This window comes from Phaenicophaeus curvirostris, chromosome 2 (assembly GCF_032191515.1).
Source record: "Phaenicophaeus curvirostris isolate KB17595 chromosome 2, BPBGC_Pcur_1.0, whole genome shotgun sequence".
Lineage (NCBI taxonomy): Eukaryota > Metazoa > Chordata > Aves > Cuculiformes > Cuculidae > Phaenicophaeus > Phaenicophaeus curvirostris.
In genome coordinates, this window is record NC_091393.1 from 83,699,778 (window position 1) to 83,710,961 (window position 11,184).

Genomic DNA, 11,184 nt, shown 5'->3' on the forward strand with positions numbered 1-11,184 from the left:
TCAGCTCAACAGGGGAAAAGTACTTCATCTACTTAGCCTCCTTTCTTTCTACTCTGTTGGTGACATCAGTCAGGCACTAATGAAAGCCCAATTAGCATATCACCTTATGTGTTTGAATGTACAAGTGGACCAGCTGATGACTCTCTTCTGAGATTTTAAATAACCATGAACACTGAGACAGAGCTGCTGCTGCAGCTTGGTAGGAAAGATTTAGCTTCATAACCTCCTCAGTTCCCTATGCAACACAAACAAATAAATGTGCCAACGGAGGCAAAAAAAACCCCACCCAACCCAGAACAGATGCATTTCTCTGAGGAAAACAACAGAAACTAGCTTCAATTTTGAACAGCATTCATTTGGTCCTTGTTCCAGAACAAAGGTTTTAATTGCTAATTGAATTTAAAAATTACATTGATTAATTGCTAAAAAAAAAATTTTAAAAATCAGGGTACAGACTTTGGTTAGCTTTAGGAAAGCCAGCACCACTGATAATGCCCTGGCAACTTTTCAGACAACAATGACTTGAAAGCAAACAGCCACAGGACAGAAAGTGCATCTTGCTGCTGTAAAAGAGCACATTGCTACCACCCAACACTGAAAAGAAAGTGCATATGCAGATTGTTTAACTTCAGATATTGCCTGGAGTCTTTGGTGGGTACATAGTCCAGTGGTCTATGACTCTACGTGGTACCCATTCAGCCACCAGTGTCCAAGAGTTCACAGCAGTGTTCAGTCCTCACCCCATCCTTCTTACCTGAACACCTCTTGCAACCCAGTGTTGTAAGCATAGATGCGAGTGGTGACATCCAGGGAGCCACAAGTTATTTTCAGCATACCAGTGCATCAGTAATTGGCACTAGATTTCATTCCTGGTTGAAATTTATAGTGGAGAAGGTGGCGAGATGCAAGGTCAAAGAGGCACCCACTGGGGCAATGTCATATTGACAGAAAAGCATCAAAAAATTAAGTCTGTAGCAAGGAGCTCTTTATTAAACTCTCTGCACACAGGCCAAAAGTAGGACCAGAGGCTGCTGCCAGACCTTACAGAAATCTTAAAGGGCACCACTGTTTTGCAGCATTTGGGGACTAGAAACTGGGAAATCTGTCAACAGCAATGACAAAGAAGTGCAAGAAGTACACAGCACTCTTAGCAAGAATACCGACAATCTAGAAGAAACAGGAGTTAAAGCTTAGCTTAGCTTCCTTGGAGTCTCTGTTGATGTGACAAGGCTACTTATCAAGTCCAATTTTCTTTGTAAAGAGGCAGTGTTGATTATTCTGCTTAAATGGAGAGTCTATATGGAAATCAAACCCCAAACACAACAAATACACACGAAGAGCAACCTCCCAATTCCCATACACCCCCGAAGAGCTTCTGCCCACTTCCTAGTCCCTTCATGTACTGAGTCTTCCTCTGTGACTGTGGCAGTCTTCAAACACAAAATCTGTAACCATCAGTGAATGCTTCACAAGCGGGCAGAACAACAACAGTTTTTAAAAAGCTTTTTTCAATCATGGAATCATAGGACACTGGGTTTGAAGAAACTTCACCTGTTCCAGGGATCATCTAGTCCAACTTCTCTTGGCAAAAATATGGTGTAGACAAGATGGCCTTACACCATGTCCAGCCAAATCTTAAAGACGTCCAGTGTTGGGGAATCCACCGCTTCCCTGCAGAGATTATTCCAATGGCTGATTGTTCCAATTGTGAAAAATTTTCCTCTTGCATCCAATCAGAAACTCCTCAGCAGTAAACGTAAGCATGTTAAACAAGCTCATGTCATTGATTGATATTCAGCCTGGATCTTACAGCCTCTTACAATCACATTGACAGGCACCAGGTTTGGTAGAAAAAAGGCAAAATGATAACAAGTAAAATGGGAAGGTGTTGCTGCATTTGGATCTTTAATAAACATGGGTACAGTGTGCACAGATATAATTAAAGCTTGGGCTTTGATTTGGCAAGCAGCTTCTATAAATATTCTGTGTGTTATATTATGCTTTCTCCCTAGTGCTTCATGAAAAATCAGAGATGTCTTTCAGCTCCTCCCCCACCCCTGAGATGATCAAATGTATTATAGCTCTGCAAACCTTAAAATAGCCAAACGCTACAGCAATAATATTCTGATAACTCATTCTGAGAAGAAAGGGAATTATCTTCAAGGTGCTTTTCTCTCATCAGCATCTTTCATTTTCTTGCCTGAGGTGGAGACACTTACTATATAGCCAGAGTGAAAGAACAGGGCCGCATTCCAGAGGGCAGAATAAGAACAGCCTCAATATCATGGCTCCATCCAAGTGGTGATCCATCCTCTCAGTGGTCTATGGGAAAAGGAGACAATATTGAATAACTTTAATACTGGAACTACCTAGTTCTTGCCAGCTGATATATTTCATCTCAGCATTTCTTAAGAGAGATATTATTCTGCTAACTGCATCTAATGATTTTTTTTTATGATAGAGATTTTCCAGAAGATCTTACTTTCATTCTCACAGTACTAAATAGAACCTGTCATGTTGATCTAAGCCTGAATTTAAGCTTTGTAGCAAATAAAGAGAGCATGAATAGGTTTTTAAAAAATCTCAGGATCAACAGACCTATGTTTTCTTTTCAGTTCTGCAAAGACAAATCTTTGTTTTCCTTTGAAAACTTCCTTCCACTACACCATGAAGTACAGTGGACTAAAAATATGACCCCTTTTAGCATTCAATAAACTCAGTAAACAACAAATATCAGGAAAAGTAATACCAGCTGCATAAACAACAAAAAAAGTAAAGCTGACATGTAACACTATTTATTTTAATACTCAAAACAGCATCCAAGATCAGCATTTTTAAACAGTCACTCTGTGAATTAGAATACAGGAGTGTCTCTTTATAGCACCCTAATGCAGGAAAACAAACAAAAAACCCCTAAATATTCTTTATTAATAGATCAGTTGGCAAATCAATTCTAGCAAAAGGGTATTTGAACAGAGCAACAACCCTAAACGAATATGATCTTTGCAAAACTCTCAGTTCCCTAAAAATACTTGGACAAGATCAAAAGACAACAACACAACTGAGACAAACATCAGGAGATCTTCACCCAGAGTGTGGGAGTGGGAGTCGGACCCCGAGTAACGATTAAATCTCAATGTGAGTATAGTCGTTCTCCTTTATTCATAAACACAACACTCCTTATATACTTTTCTAGCAGAGCACGCGCTAATAAACAACTTACAATTGGTCCTACTATACTGTCCACGCGCCTTAAAAGTTACAAGATTGGTTTAAGAGGGTTGAGCACGCGAAGGGGGCTGGTACAATACTCCGGACGTTTCAGGGACTTTCCGGCGCTGAGTTCCGGGCTTTTGTTATTCGCTTCTTCCAGTCAACATACCGAGGTCAGCTTAAAGGGGAACGCCAGGTCTAATCCTGAATGTTGAACCCTGGATTGTTCATGGCTATCAAATCATGTCCTCGGTCGTCGAGCCACCCTTCCACACCCAGAGTGATTTAAAGACTTCGGGCAAAAGAAATTTACAAGTGCCTTTGTCTGATTCCAGGTTATTAACACCCACAAAGTGCGAGTGAACTACTACCACATCCAAAGTCAGTAGCTTTTGTCAACTTTCCTTACATAACAGTGGTTCCAACTTAACTTCCAAAGTGTCTTAAGTTTGCTTGTCCCTAATATGCCCTGCAAGAACACATAGCCAGCTTTTCCCTGCCTTATTCTAGGGGAAATAGAAATTCATTCCAATGCAGTCAGTGGTTTCATCCAAGCAAAGGGAAAGGAGAATTGAGCTTTTCCTTTCAAATTTGACAACATGATTTACAAGCTGTAATGGAGAACTCCTGCTTCCCATTACTGGGGCCTGAATAATGCATCTGCACACAGATTATCTGTGAATCTACTTCTCACTTCTCAAAAATCACTGCTTAAAAATTACTAATCTGAATCAATAGTGACACAACTGATTCTTTATTTGCTTCCAGTGGCTGCCCTTGTCAGCTTAGAGTGTGCTATATTTCTAAAAATCATTTGGTTCTTTGTGCTTCCAGAGAAAACGCTTATTCCAGATAATCTTGCCTCCACAAAGTTATCTTACAATTTTCTTCGGTCATTGCTATGCCTGCAAAAACATCTGATTATCCACAAAATGCCTTCTGACAGTTCAGATTCATTATTAAATTATCACATTTAAATTTTTTATGTGAACAGGGCAATGACTTTTACAAATGACTGCCAGCAACATTTCACTAAATCTGAATGAATTTTTAAAGGATTCAAATTGCCACTTAGATGCCCCTATAATTCTTGTCTTAAAAATTTTCATCTCTTTCAGTCCCAGAGTAACCTGCGTTCAGCACAGTGTTCCCTATCACATTTTATATCACTGAAAATTTTTTACATGAGAAACAGAAATTTGAAACTGGTGGTACTACATAAGCAGTTGGACAGCACAGTAGAAGTGATTCACAGCCTAAGTCTTGAGTATGAATAATTATCTGTTACCCTCATTTTGAGCTTTTGCGTCATGTTACATTATTCATTTGGGTTTTGGAAGGGGAAATTAATGAATACCAACTTGACAGACACCTTAAAAAAAACCTGTAGATTTTTGAAGGAGTTAGGCCAAACTAAACCCTTAACATGTCAAAGGAAAGAAAAAAAGAGGTGCTCAAGGAATGTTTTTTTTACCGCTGCAATTAAAAAAAGCAGAGATACAAACAAGCATTCAGAGAGGATAGATGAGTTTTTAACTACACTGCTAAGACAGGTTGGAGTTCTAACTTATCTCTTGGTGAAGTGCCATCAGGAAATTTAATTAACAGTCTTAATTTTTATGTCAGAGTTGTTAAAGAGTTAAAAAAAAGTTGTTAAAGTTGTTAAACAAGATCAGAGATAAACTAATGATTGATGAACCCGACAACAAACTCCAACTAGACTGATGTTACTCTTTAAAGTGCCACAATTTGTGTCATGTTCTTCATCTAGGTGCTTGTCCACTTTGAAGTTTTTTATCTCTTTCCATTATCGCTATTTCCTATCAGTTTGTGGACAGGCATCAAATCAATGGTTCCATTGAAAACCAGAAGAATTAACGGTCCTTTATTTCCTTTGTCTAAGAAAAAGTCAAGGATCAGGTTAACGGGAAAGAAACAGAAATGTTTATCTACAATATCTTCCAAAAGCTGTCATGGGTTTAGTCTTGAAAGCAAACTCACCTGCTGCATTAACAGCAAATATGAATGAAGAGCCATTTAGACCTAGCAGGTTAGTACATCAAGAATGTTTGTTCAGGTCATCTACATAATGCATGGCACAGATTTGGGCAGAAAATAGGGGATATCCCAGGCAAGACATGGGGCACCATGTCTTGGATCTTCACCACCTTCTTTCCAGGTTCCCCTCTTTTAAGGCCACTTCTTTTTAAAAAGCCACCTTTTGGGTTTCTTTCCAGCATCCTATGCCTCTGATTTTCCCCAATCTAAACAGTATAATGCAGAAGCACAGCATACCGTTAGCCTCATTTTTTTTGTTCTCTCTCAGGCCTGTTTATTAATTGGAGGATTTGGGACATTAATTGGAGGATTTGGGACATTAATTGGAGGATTTGGGACATTAATTGGAGGATTTGGGACATGCCACTATTTTTTTAGTCCACTCATTATCAAATTATACAACCATCCCTTACCAATCCAGCTAGCTAATAGCAGGCTTGTGCTTGAGAGTTCAAAAGTTCAGTTTCAAGCATTCACGCACGCACACCCAATTATTTGCCAGCTGTGTGTGCTCACAGTTTAAGCTATTTTTCACTGAAGATACAGACAGATATGTTACCTGCGTTGAAACAAACTGAAGCCTGCAGATCAATTACACACAAGAGCCGTTTCTCCCAAGAGACTAACACGGTAACCAGATTAGGTAATGTGTCATCCTCTAGTCTCAGTTAACTCCCGCACATGCTCTGGAATCAGTTCAAAAGAAAGAAAATTGCCTCCATTCAAAGTGCACTGAAGCCTATGGATGGATTTCTTTATTGAAAGCAACTGGACCAGGCCCCAGGCTCCAACTGTCATACTGCTGGTGCTTTTGTCTAGCCTGCTGGAGTGCAGCAGCAGAGAATTATTGGCAAGGCAGCACAAAACTGGAAGCCCAGATTTATTTTGAATTTTCATCTCTCAGTAGGAAAGATGCAGTTCAAAAAATACCATAAGAACATTCCCAAGGGGATTTTTGAAAGTTTTGAGGCTGGTTGAACATTTTTTTCAAAGCTGACAGTGGTTATTTTAAATACCTTGTGGTAGAAAGGTTTAATGGCTTATATAAGACAAATGACACAGTGAATAAAAACTAGAAAAGCTTTAGGCCTTCTACAGGATCTATTTTGTTCTGGCTAGAACAGTAGACCTAATAAAAGTTTATCTGCCTCATACCCTCAGGCCCCCAAAGCTGCAAGAACACTCTATTCTTAACAACTTAACAACTCACTAACACCAAGAATCCAGCTTCCCAAACATGTTTCCTTTTAGAAAGGAGACAGAGAGAACCATGCTCTGGAAGATCCAACGTGCCATTTCTACTTCAGGAAAGGTATTTTCTTTCCATGGGAACTCAGAACTGTCCAACAGTATTAAGCTTACAAGAAAAAGGTGATTTTAAAGTTCTCCAAAATGACAATAGATAATATAGCTGGTTTAGCTTCTTTCCCCCCAATAAATTAAAGGAATCAATATCTTGAGGTTATCACTAGCAAAAACTTTCATTAACGTACAAAGAACCACATATTGTACATACACTCAGAGAAAAAGGCCACTTTACCCTGCAGCTTCCATCCATCAAGCTATGGTCCTAGCACGGCAATGCCTGAGATCTCTCAGAATATAACTCATCTTCTTGTTAGAAGGAAAGATGTTAAGGCAGAGAGAGGTAACTGATCAGTCTGAAAATACCTGAGGTCTACAGAACTGCTGCAATTTATATTTCATTCACCTGTGCCTCAAGCTGAGGATCTGAATGGTCCCTCCTGGGGGATGCCTGTTACCCTCCACAGTACATTTTGCCCGGACTTGTTCCTATATTGCTGACAGAACTACTATCCATCCATTGTTTGTCTTCTGTTCATCATGAACAGAAAAAGCAGTCTTCAAGGCTATAAATCCCCCAAACATGACTATATACACCATGGAGAGTCACAGATAATGGCCTTGAGACTACAACAAACAAGACACAATATTAACAACATGGAAAAGAAAAGATCACTGTCAGTGCAGCAATGGACTGCTGCCTCCTCTTTTTTAAAACAGCACATCCCCATCTCTAGTTACAGTGAGCAGTACATGAACAGATGCTTACTGCATCCAGCAGCCCAATGATTCAGGCAAAATTTTAGCTATTAGCAAATCCTTTAGGTAGCTGACTCAGGCAAACAAGATGTGCAGATTCCCCCTAACTGATTAACCACTGTGTTTGCACAAGTTTGGCTCATTGGTCACAGCTGTTGAAGATACAGATGTCCTCAGCTAACAGACCTCTTCTCAGATTCATCATCGTTTTGGGTTGAAAAAAATATCAGCATTCACTGACATATTGTCTGAGTTGGAACAAAAACCTCAAATCCATATGTGAGGAATTCCTGCATGAAATTAATCACAGGCTGAAGTTATTCAAATCATGAAAAATAAAAGCAGAGAACAAGATATGGGCTAAAGTGATAGCCACCCTGCAGTTCCCTAGATAAATCCTATGGATTTATGCACTGCTTACAGACATCTCAGTTATAAGGTCTGGCTCTGTAACTACCTCCCAGGAAAACAAATTCCACACAGATTTTCAATGATAAAAAAACAGCATATGAATTCAATTTCTTTAATAATCAATCCTAAGTCCCCAGCAGTTCTTGCTGTCATGTCCACTTCTAGCTTCTACAGGCACTTCATCAGTCTACTTCCAGAGCTGACGTCACACAGCACATCCACTGGTTACTGCTGCAAAAGCATCTACAATTTCACACCTTCTAGAAAGGAGATCCTCCAAAAGTCCTGTGCCAAAACATGTAGATGCCTCTTGACAGCCTCTCCAGCAGTAAAGCAGGCACAGTTCTAGTAAAACAGAACGGATCTTACAAACCTTCATCTCAAATCACATCTGTCTGTCTGTTCCTGCCACAACGTTTACACAGCCTTCTCCCACTACAGGCTTTCTCTTATCCATAGAAACAGCCCTCTCTTTGGTAATTGCAAGACTTTCAGAACTCACTTACATATGAAAAACAGAAATGGAAATCAGCACACATACCTTTTCCCTTGTTTACTTTTAGGATGCCACAGAATTTATCTTCAGCTCTGATTGGATGGATCTGAACACTGGAAGGATACTGACAAGCTCTCACTGGTTACAGAAGCATTTATGTTTTGTGTTAAGGGTCTAGAAGAATGAAGTCATATTCAAGTCAAAACTCAAATTCCCCAGAGTTTTACAGTTTTTTGAAGCATCATAGCTGATTATAATCAAGTTCCAAACTTTCACTAGATAAATACAAATATGTAGAAAAGGTGTCAAAATTTAACTATATTGGTTCCTAAGTTTGATTCACTTTCAACTTCATGGGTTCAAACTGTAAGTGTAGATTCCCCACCAACAAGGAGCTGCCTGCTGTTCATTAGAAGTTTACCAGGTGGAGAGCATCTCTGCAAACTTCAATCACTTGTGAACAGTCAGTAAAAGAGATGCAGAACACAACATGCAGGACCAGGTGCTGAGAATCAGCACTGAAGATCAGGCACACAAAGGAGAGTCCCAGAATGAACAATTATCCCAGACAAGAAGTCTCTTTCTAAGGACATAGTAGGAAGGTTTTAGACAAGCTACAGGGGTCAAGGAATGTAGGAACCCCCTTCACTCCAAATCTATGCTTCTTTTCCAACATTGTTCTTATGAAGCAAAACATCACATGGTCTTAAAGGCATTTGTGAGTCACTAAAGCCAAAGTTTTGTACTTCATTTGCTTAGAGGGCAAACATTTGCTCTTGTTGGTGAAAAAGAAGGAAAGGGCAAGATGGGAAGAAAGTTCCTTTCCTACAGGACAATTAATTGCTCTGGATTAGTAATGGGAGTAAAAGAGAAAACTACATTGCTAGTCATGCTCTCTCCAGAAAAAGAAAAATCTATATTTTCATCTTGTACGTGCAAATGCAAAGCCTGGGAGTGACTTTTTGGCTTAGCGTACTGTAGTATCACTATACTTACTTATCAATTAGCCTCCAAATGATTTCCCAGATCCCAAGAAACCAAAGCACAGAGTTATCATCAGTGCCCAGCACGAATACAGAATTTCAGCACTGTGAATATTTAGCAGAAGAAATTACATAGGTATTTGTAATAAGAATGCTACAGATTATTAGCCTTGCTGAAAATAAACAGTACTATATACAACACAAAGACTTTGAATTTTATATTTTATTCTGGTACCATTTTCCCTCCTTCTGAATGATTGTGAGGTCAGGTTAGAAGGTGGAAAAAGACTCTTTGAAGAAGATAAATCTACAGGAGCTAAGGGTGCTTAGCACTCCACAAAGTGCAGATAAATGATAAAACAAATAGACTCAAGGAAGAAATTGAAGTTATTATTCAGTCCTCACCCAGACAGTCTTACTGCTATCTATTAGATTTTCACCACAGAAAGGCAGAGCAAAGTCGTGACAGGATTTGCTCCTGAAAAGTCCCAGAAGTTGCAGTGTTAACAACCAGAACTATTCTTTAATGTTGCTACATTCACTGTGACTATGAACCTCTGTCACAAGCAAACCTCCCTGTGTTATGCCCTATACCAGCACAAAAGAAATAGTTTCCATCTCAAACAAAAAATTAAACTGAACACACCAAATGAGTATGAACTTTAGAGAGGAAAGCAAGGAGAATGTACTGCATATATTGGCAGGCTGTCACAAGACACCAGCAGTACTGCTTGACCATTGTAGACACTAGTGAACAAAGAAAACTTTAAGGAAGCTTATTAAGGAAAATAACGAGTGTTTATGGAAAGCTCCCTCTAAGCATCAGAATTATCATGAGTCCAAACTCCAAGAGGAGCATAGGGAGCTAAGTCCAGACTAAGTGGGCAGCAATTCTGACATTTCCATAACAAATGAAAGAAGAAAGATGAGTGATAGTAGGCTAGGATGAGCCTTCAAAGTGAAGCTGAGCAATTTAACATTTAACCAAATGGACAGTACAGAGATAAACACGGGGCAGAAAAGGAAAGTTAGTTTGACAGTAAAAGTTAAATGGAAAAAGACAGGGAAAAACATCAGCCAAAGAATGTTGCTAACCAAGAAATAAAGAGCTGTGTTGGTTGGGAAGGACAGGGCTGGAAATTGTACACAAACAGAACCAAGGCTTCGTCACAGACCTGTCTTTCTTGGTCATGCTCAGACTGAGAAGAAGCCCTTCTGCTTACAAATACAGCTAACAAATTGAAGGGCAGCACCCTGCAAAGGGATCAAACCCAAAGCAGGCCACAGGCCAAGGAGTTTGCAGGGAAGATGAAAAGCTCCACATAAAAATTGTTCCACTTTAGCTAGTGAAGACTTTTATCCCTGGCAGTGTGACCATAACCGCAGTGTAAATAGAATGAGCGCAAAGGTAAGTCTACGAAAGCACAAAATTCACTGTTTATGGCACGTATACTTCTTTTTGGCCACATATAGAAAGAAAGAGAGGGAACAGACAGCTGTGGGACTTTTCTAGAAATGTAGAGCATGTTGCAGAAGAATAATTCACTCACACTGTCCTGTAACTGAAGAACAACAGAAATCTCCAGCAAATGTGGAGATGTGTCCAAGAAGCAGATGTTCTGCACAACTAAAAAGCATTAACCTAGAAGCAAATAGGGTTTGAAATGTTTTTATTTCCTTTGTGATTCACCAGTGCACTCAGGACCATGTAATGATATTATGTGTAAAAGTCTGAAGATTACTCTTAAAACTTACCATCTTTGACCACAGCAATACCCCTGAGAAAAAAATCAGTCAATTAAGAAACTGAACCTAGCCGTATTTTCCACAGCCAGCAGCAGAGAGAAGATGGTCACACAGGCTCTATCTGTGCCACTGGCTGCAGAAGGCAATTCTCTGTAGCAGGACATCCCCTCAGCAGTAGGGTGCTTTGTCTGCCTTTTATCACTGACATCCTGA

General features: G+C 39.5%; 1 long non-coding RNA gene across 1 annotated transcript; it reads right to left on the reverse strand.

The window, feature by feature from the left end:
• Positions 1 to 968: 968 nt before the first annotated feature.
• On the reverse strand, positions 969 to 3,151 carry LOC138718338 (uncharacterized). The gene is made up of 2 exons (XR_011337056.1): positions 3,089 to 3,151; positions 969 to 2,322 (listed from the first exon to the last, which is right to left on the reverse strand). It is a non-coding gene; the product is annotated as an uncharacterized lncRNA (long non-coding RNA).
• Positions 3,152 to 11,184: the final 8,033 nt, after the last annotated feature.